Source organism: Cricetulus griseus, unplaced genomic scaffold (genome assembly GCF_003668045.3).
Source record: "Cricetulus griseus strain 17A/GY unplaced genomic scaffold, alternate assembly CriGri-PICRH-1.0 unplaced_scaffold_33, whole genome shotgun sequence".
NCBI classification, from domain to species: domain Eukaryota; kingdom Metazoa; phylum Chordata; class Mammalia; order Rodentia; family Cricetidae; genus Cricetulus; species Cricetulus griseus.
In genome coordinates this window covers 53,275-62,153 of record NW_023277064.1, presented here as the reverse complement: position 1 = coordinate 62,153, position 8,879 = coordinate 53,275, and positions in this window count along the sequence as shown.

Sequence of the window (8,879 nt, the reverse complement as noted above, 5' to 3'; positions counted from 1 at the left end):
TGCAAAAAACCTACCAACACATGGAAATTGAACAACATGCATTTGCAACATTTCTGGGTCAAGGAAGATATTAAGAAAGAAATTAAAAACTTCCTAGAATTCAATGAAAATGTTGACACAACATACCCAAACTTATGGGACACTTTGAAAGCAGTATTAAAAGGAAAGTTCATAGCTCTAAGTGCTCACATGAAAAAACTAGAGAATAGCCACACCAGAGATCTGACATCACAGCTGAAAGCTCTAGAAAAAATGGAAGCAAATTCACCACAGAGGAGCAGATGCCAGGAAATAATCAAACTGAGGGCAGAAATCAATAAAATTGAAACAAAGAAAACAATTCAAAGAATCAACATAACAAAGAGTTAGTTCTTTGAGAAAATCCACAAGATAGACAAACCGTTATCCAAATTAATCAAATGGCAGCGAGAGATCATGCAAATTAAAAAATCAGAAATGAAAAGGGGGACATAAAAACGGACACTGAAGAAAATCAGAAATGAAAAGGGGGACATAACATCGGACACTGAAGAAATCCAGACAATCTTCAGGTCGAACTTTGAAAACCTGTACTCCACAAAATTGGAAAATTTAAAGGAAATGGACAATTTTGTGGACAGTTATCACTTACCAAAATTGAATCAAGAACAGATAAGCAACTTAAACAGATCTATATCCTCTAAGGAAATAGAAGCAGCCATCAAAAATCACCCAACCATAAAAAGCCCAGGGCGAGATAGATTCACTGCAGAATTCTACCAGAAATTTAAAGACGTTCTAAAGCCAATACTCCTCAAATTGTTCCACAAAATAGAATCAGAAGGGACATTGCCAAACTCTTTTTACAAGGCTACAAATACTTTTATACCCAAGCCACTCAGAGACACAACTAAGAATGAGAACTACAGACCAATATCCTTCATGAAAATTGATGCAAAAATTCTCAATAAAATACTGGCAAATGGAATACAGGAACACATCAGAGAAATCATCCACCATGATCAAGTAGGCTTCATCCCAGGGATGCAAGAATGGTTCAACATACAAAAATCCATCAATATAATCCACCATATAAACAGACTGAGGAGAAACACCACATGATCACCTCACTAGATGCGGAAAAAGCCTTTGAAAAATCCAACACCCCTTCATGATAAAGGTCTTGGAGAAATCAGGGATAACAGGAACATACCTCAATATAATAAAAGCAATATACAGCAAGCCAACAGCCAACATCAAGTTAAAAGGAGAGAAACTTGATGCAATTCCTCTAAAATCAGGAACAAGACAAGGCTGTCCACTATCTCCATACATGTTCAATATTGTCCTTGAAGTTCTAGCTAGAGCAATAAGACAACAAAACCAGACTAAGTAAATAGAAATCGGAAAGGAAGAAGTCAAACTCTCACTATTTGCAGATGATAAGATAGTCTCCATTAGTGACCCGAAAAACTCTAGCAGGGAACACCTACAGCTGATAAACACCTTCAGCAAAGTGTCAGGATACATGATTAACTCAAAAATATCCATAGCCCTACTATACCAATGACAAATTGGTGGAGAAAGAAATCAAAGAAACGTCACCTTTTACAATTGCCATAAAGAACATAAAATACCTTGGGGTGACACTAACCAAAAATGTGAAAGACACCTATCATAAGAATTTTGAGTGTATAAGGAATGAAATTAAGGAAGATACAAGAAAATGGAAAGATCTCCCATGCTCTTGGATAGGTAAGATCAACATAGTAAAAATGGCAATCTTGCCAAAAGCAATCTATAGATTCATTGCAATCCCCATCAAAATCCCAACACAATTCTTCACAGACATTGAAAGAAAAATTCTCAACTATATATGGAGAAACAGAAGACCCAGGATAGCCAAAACATCCCTATAAAATAAAGAAACTTCTGGAGGCATCACCATCCCTGACTTCAAGCACTATTACAGTGCTATAGTTCTGAAAACAGCATTGTATTGGCAAAAATAGACTGGAAGATCAATGGAATAGAATTGAAAACCCTGATATTACTCCACACACCTGTGAACACCTGATTTTTGACAAACAATCCAAATTTATACGATGGACCAAAGAGAACATCTTCAACAAATGGTGCTGGCATAACTGGTTGCAGACATGTAGAAGACTGCAGTTAGACCCAAGCCTATTGCCTTGTACAAAACTTAAGTCAAAATGGATCAACGATCTCAAAATAAATCCAGCTACACTCAACCTATTAGAAGACAAAGTGGGAAATACCCTTGAATTAATTGATACAGGAGACTGCTTCCTGAACATTACACCAGTAGCACAGACACTGAGGTCAACAATTGATAAATGGGACCTCCTGAAACTGAGAAGCTTATGTAAGGCAAAGGAGATAGTCTGAAAGAAAAAACGGCAGCCCACAGACTGGGAAAAGATATTCACCAACCCCACATCTGACAGAGGGCTGATGTCCAATATATACAAATAAATGAAGATGCTAGATCCCAAACACCAAGCAATCCAATTAAAAAGTGGTGTATAGAACTAAATAGACAATTCTCAATAGAGGAATCTAAAATGCCTGAAAGACACATAAGTGTTCAACATCCTTAGCCATCAGGGAAATGCAAATCAAAACAACTCTGAGATACCATCTTACTGCTGTCAGAATGGCCAAAATCAAAAACACCAATGACAGTTCATGTTGGAGTGGATGTGGAGAAATGGGAACACTCCTCCACTGCTGGTGGGAGTGCCAACTTGTACAGCCACTTTGGAAATCAGTATGGCGACTCCTCAAGAAAATGGGAATGAGTCTACCACAAGATCCAGCAATTCCTCTCTTAGGCATATACCCAAAAGAAGCACATTCATACAACAAAGACATATGTTCAACAGTGTTCATAGCAGCACTATTTGTAATAGCCAGAAACTGGAAGCAGGCTAGATGCCCCTCAACGGAAGAATGGATAGAGAAAATGTGGTACATTTACACAATGGAGTACTACTCAGCGGAAAAAAACAAGGGAATCTTGAAATTTGCAAAAAATGGATGGATCTAGAAGAAACCATTCTGAGTGAGGTAACCCAATTGCAAAAACACAAATATGGTATCTACTCACTCATATGTGGATTTTAGACATACATTAAGGATTACCAGCCTACAATACACACTGCCAATGAAGCTAATAAACATGGAGGTCCTTAAGAGAGACATACATTTTCCCCTGGAGAAGGGGAGAGGCTCGTGATCTGCTGAGAAAATTGGGAGCACGAGAATAGGGGGGAGGGAGCTAGGAGAATGAGAAGGAGAGAGGAAGAGGGATGCCGAGGACATGAGGGATCAGAAAATATGAGTCAGGGGAAGAATACATGATAACAAGAATGGAGATATCGTAATAGAGGGAGACACTTTTGGTTTACAGAGAAATCAGGCACTAGGGAAATTTCTAGAGATCTACAAAGATGATACCAGCTAACTATCTCAGCAACGGAGGAGAGGCTACCTCAAATGCCCTCCCCTGATTATGAGATTGATGACAGACTTATATGCCCTCATCCAGCAGCTGGTGGAAGTAGAAACAGACATCCATATCTAATCACCAATCTGAACTGGAACCCAGATGCTGATAGCTGGAATACCAGCATGGGACTGATCCAGACCCAAGGAACATGGGTTTCTTCAAGGAAACCTCGGAAATCTATAGGACCTCATGTAGAAGCCCAGTATTTATCCATAGCATAGGTGTGGACTTTGGGAGACCAGTCCATATAGAGGAATACTCCCTGAGCCAAGACACACGGTGGTCTGCCTAGGCCCTACCCCAAAGGAAATGTAAGTCTCTGATGACACCCTATGGAAGGCCTCACCATCCAGGGGGAGCAGAGAAGATATGTGACAGATAAGGTTTTAAGGGCTGGGGGGGTAGCAGAATACGGGTGTGAGAAGAGAAATGGGATTGTCATGTAAAACAATCCTGTTCATAATTCAAATAAAAAATGTTGGAAAATAAAATAAAATATACAAATAACTGAAGAAACTAGTCACCAAAACATCAATAAACCAATATAAAATGTGGGTTACAGAACTCAATATACAATACACAATAGGTTTTTACTTCCCATGGAAGCAATAATCTATTAATAAAAGACTTGGAACAGGTCCTTCACCGTCTATGTTTAGTGAGATTACATACCATTATGTTGGTTAACAATTACAGTTGTTGGAAATGACCACAACTTTTGTCAGAGTCTCAATTGGAACCTTAAGTCCATTTTATTGTTACATTTAAAGTTGTACAATTGCACATCCCTTAGGATATTAAAATCCCCAAGGGCAAAAATGTATCTCAGATGATCTCTGTTTCTTGTGCCCATGATATGGGCAGAGAAATTTCTGTCCCATTTGCCAGGAAACACTTATGATCTGTCTGTCACAATCTATTACATCCTCAATTCTAAACCAACAAGATTCACTGAATACCACACAATATAACCTCTTGAACTTAGGCAGAAGGCAAAAGTCTCTCTCTGGCTTTAACTACATTTATTTCTGCTGCCCCACACTAACATACTATGGCTTCAGTCCAGTGCACATGTAAGTAAATGCATCATTATACTATTCCAGTTGATTGATTACCACTTAGACATATCCCATATGATGCAGTTCCCAAAATAAAGACAAAACTAAGTTTCTTATACTTTTTTTGTCAAGTTATAAGGCTTCCTGGTATTTCACTCATTTATTTTGGCACATTAGTTGTTGTATATTTAGCTTTTTTCCTCTACTTTTATTTAAACTAGAACAAGATTGTTTTATATGTCAATCCCAGTTCTTCCCTCACCTCTCCTCATCTGCCCCCCAATATTGCCCTTCCTATGTCATACCATTCACTCACCTAGGGTGTGTGAGTTCTTCCATGTGGGGTCTTCAGAGTCTGTAATATCTTTTAGAATAGGGCCTAGGCCCTACCCAGGTATCATAGCTGAGGAAGTATCCATCTAATTGAAATGGGCTCCCAAATTCCATTCCTATGCTAGGGATAAGTACTGATCTACTTCAAGAGGCCATAGATTTCTGAGGTCTTCTCACTGAGACCCACATTCATGGGGTCTGGATCAGTTCCAGGTTGGTTTCCCAGTGATTAGTCTGGGGGTGGAGAGCTCCCATTTGTTCAGGTAAGCTGCTTCTGTGGGTTTAACCAGCCTGGTCTTGACTACTTTGCTCATCACTCCTCCTTCTCTATAACTGGGTTCAAGTTCACATCAGTGTTTAGCTATGGGTATCTGCTTCTACTTCCATCAGATGTAGGATGAAGGCTATATGATGGTATATAAGTTAGACATCAATCTCATTATTAGGTGAGTGCATTTAAGGTAGCATCTCCACTATTGATTAGACAGTTAGTAGGTGTCATCCTTGTAGATCTCCAGAAATTTCCCTAGTGCTTGATTTACTTTAAAACAATACTGGCTCGATGTCAGCCCACATAATTGGAAAACATACTGACCAACCCCATATCCAACAGAGGACTGATCTCCAACATTTTCAAAGAACACAAGAAGCTAGTTTCCAAGCACCTAATAATCCAATTATAAAATGTGCTACAGAAGGAAATGGAGAATTCTCAATAGAGGATTGTAAAATGCCTGAAAGGCACATAAAATTGTGCTGAACATCCTTAGCCATCAGGGAAATGCAAATCAAAACAATTTTTTTAGATTTAAATAAGTATTTCATATTTGTAAAACTTTATAATAATGGAAAGAACATTCAGAGAAAAAATGGAGTCTTCTTTTCCACACTAACATTGAGGAATATTATTATCTCATAATAATCTAAAAATTATATAAAACTCACATTTCACAATAGAAGTGTGTGGCCTCAACTTCAAGAGGAGAGTCCACAATAACACAGACCATTTGATTTCCCAGGAAGGAGAGGTTTTAGAGAGGCCAGAAACATCAAGGGCCACTTGATGTGACTCTGCGTTGCTAGAATTTCAGTTCTCTACTGAGAATGTATGAAGGGGACACAGAAATTTGCTTACTTGTACATTAACTCATACATAATCCTGGATGTATACAAATGGCTTTACTGCTAATTCTGCCCATCAAAAAACTGGGAGGCTGTGTTTTCTTCTTTCTCTTGTGAAACAATTTTGGAGTTCTTTAAACCTGCCCTGGAATCTCCACTCTTAATGCACTCCATAGACTTTAAACCACCATAGGCTTTAATGACAGAAAATTCACCTCAATTCATGCTGGCTAAGGATGTACAATGATGATTATTTTGGGGAGAGTAAAATATCCAATGATAATACTGTATTCCATGTGGACTCTTGGACCCATTTTATGGGTTCAAAAATTACAATGTTTTTACACTGACATTTGCCTGACAAACTGAAAGACACAAGTAACAGTGAATATAGGATAGAATATTGACAACCATGCTCACATATATTCTACTGTAAAAGCACCAAGATGTGATACTTCTCTAGATACCTAGTAGATTCTTTTGGGGAATTCATTTTATAACTGAAAAAAGTGACCATTCCCTATGTCATGAGCCTACCAAGGCAACTTGATTAATTTTGAGAATTTTGGGAAAAGACCAGCCCCCTCCTAGGCAGGGACACTATATATTCTTTCTACATAAACATGATTCTATGATACCACTATTGTTGACAATACACTTGATTGGTGTGGACAAGCTTGAAGGTCTCAACAGGAGATTTCTTCATGTCAAATGTCTGAAAAGATTAATTATCTCTAAATTTTGAGACAACAGTCTTACCATTCCTCACTAAAAATTAGATAAATTTCCAGAGAATTTTAGTTTTATCTTTTATATCATTGGGCTATAACCTGTTTTAATCTCAGATTCTTTTTAATTTGTGTCCATATATGGATTTTACAAGTGATCACATTGTTCATTCTTTGAACTTATGTAGGTCTAATACTAAATATGGTATTTTACATTATAATATGCATCCATGATTTTGGGATGTCCTCAGAATTTTTTGATATATAGATGGATTTCTCCCTCCTTGCCCATTCCTCAAATTTATTTAGTGAAATATTATCTTTAAGTATTAGCTGTCCATGTGCTATCCATTATTATATATGTGATCAGAGAGTATTTGAAAAGCATAGTCTAATATTGAAAAATCATGGATGCCAGACTTACCAAATTTTGAACAGACAAATCTTGCTGGGATTTTATGCTTGTTTAAGAGAAATGCCATGGAAGTTTAATGATTCAATTACTTCATTTTATATGTTTGCCAGCTTGATAAGCCAGAAATTCAATAGAAACTTGTGAAGGAAAACTATTTATATTTAATGGCTTTAAACAATCTTTCATTATGTCATGGATATCTCTCCTGCTAATGTTTTCACTAAGAAGATACACTGCCTTATGCTTCTTAAATCTACATTTCCAATAGAAAAAGTAGATGTCTATAAGCAAACCAAGATACCAGGTTTGCACTGCTTTCTATTCAAAATAAGTGTACGATTCATTTGAAGTAATATACTTTGACATGAATTTTTCTTTGAAACAAATCTTCAGATGTTTTAAAAGTACATTTCAAAGCAGAAAAATAACAGAAAGGATGGAAGAAAGAAGGAAAGATGGGAGGAGTATCTAAAGAGAGGAAGAAAGGAAAATCTAAAATGAAAATTAAAAATGATTATGGGTAGGTAATAATATTAAAATTAAAGTATATAAAGTGATTGGGAAAAGGCAGGTAGGAATGAATAATCAAATAAGGATAAAATAAATTAAACTAGAACTGAAAACTGAGATGGTAATGTTTAGGATTTCAGTAGGTTATATTCTAATTAATATAATTTAGATTGTATAACAGTAACTAATGGTAAAGGGGCCATGAAATGTGCTAATGAAAAGACATAAGTGATATTGTTCAAACACATAATTAAGAATTTTATAGTATAATTTAATTTAAAAGGGGAATATATAACAAATTGTTTTATTCCTCTAAGAAGACCATTTCTACTGTGCTCAGCTAGACCAAGTTTCTTCTAGAAAGTTCTGTATGGTTGAAGCCTCCTGGATTTACCTTCATGCACTTTATCAAAGATAGTGTTGGATATTTTTTCTTTTATTTGAATTTTCACAATTTTAAGCTATATCGAACTGGAATATAAATGGGACGTTTGGGTGTTCCCATGTCATTGAAAGCCTTTGAATAACTTTTTTCAGACTGTATTCAGTTACATTATATGCAATTGACAGAGAAATTGTGCCAGATAGAAAGCTATTGTTCATGGCCTTGTCCATGGCCCGATTGGAGTCTCCTCCCACCTTGTAAATTAAAGGCTGTACAGGACACTTATATTGGATAGTAAAATACCCAAAGAAAACATTGCTTCTCAGCTGTTCTATACTTGTTGGTCCCATGTTATGGAAAGAACAAATCCCACTGTGATTGCCAGGCAAAAATAATGATATTAAGGTATGTCACAACAAACAAAAGTAACACAGTCCCACACAATCATGACCTCACATTACATCTTCATTTGCTTCTTCTTAGAACATAAGTCTGTCTGTAAGTTGTAAGCATTTTCTTTTGCTTCTTCTATCTCAAAGGTACCTAATTTAGCTTCTGGAAACCACACATGTATGGGAAGTCATATACCCAAAGAATGCTCAATTATACCACAAGGTGTCTTACACAAATATGCTCATAGGAACATTATTCATAGTAGCCAAACCTTGAAAACAATCTTGATGCCCATGAATTCCAGAATTGATAAAGAAAATGTGTTTCATTTACTTAATGGAGTACTACTCACCTGTCAGAAAAATATGGCATTCTAAAATTTATAGGCAAAGCACAGAACTAGAAAAAAACATCATGTGAG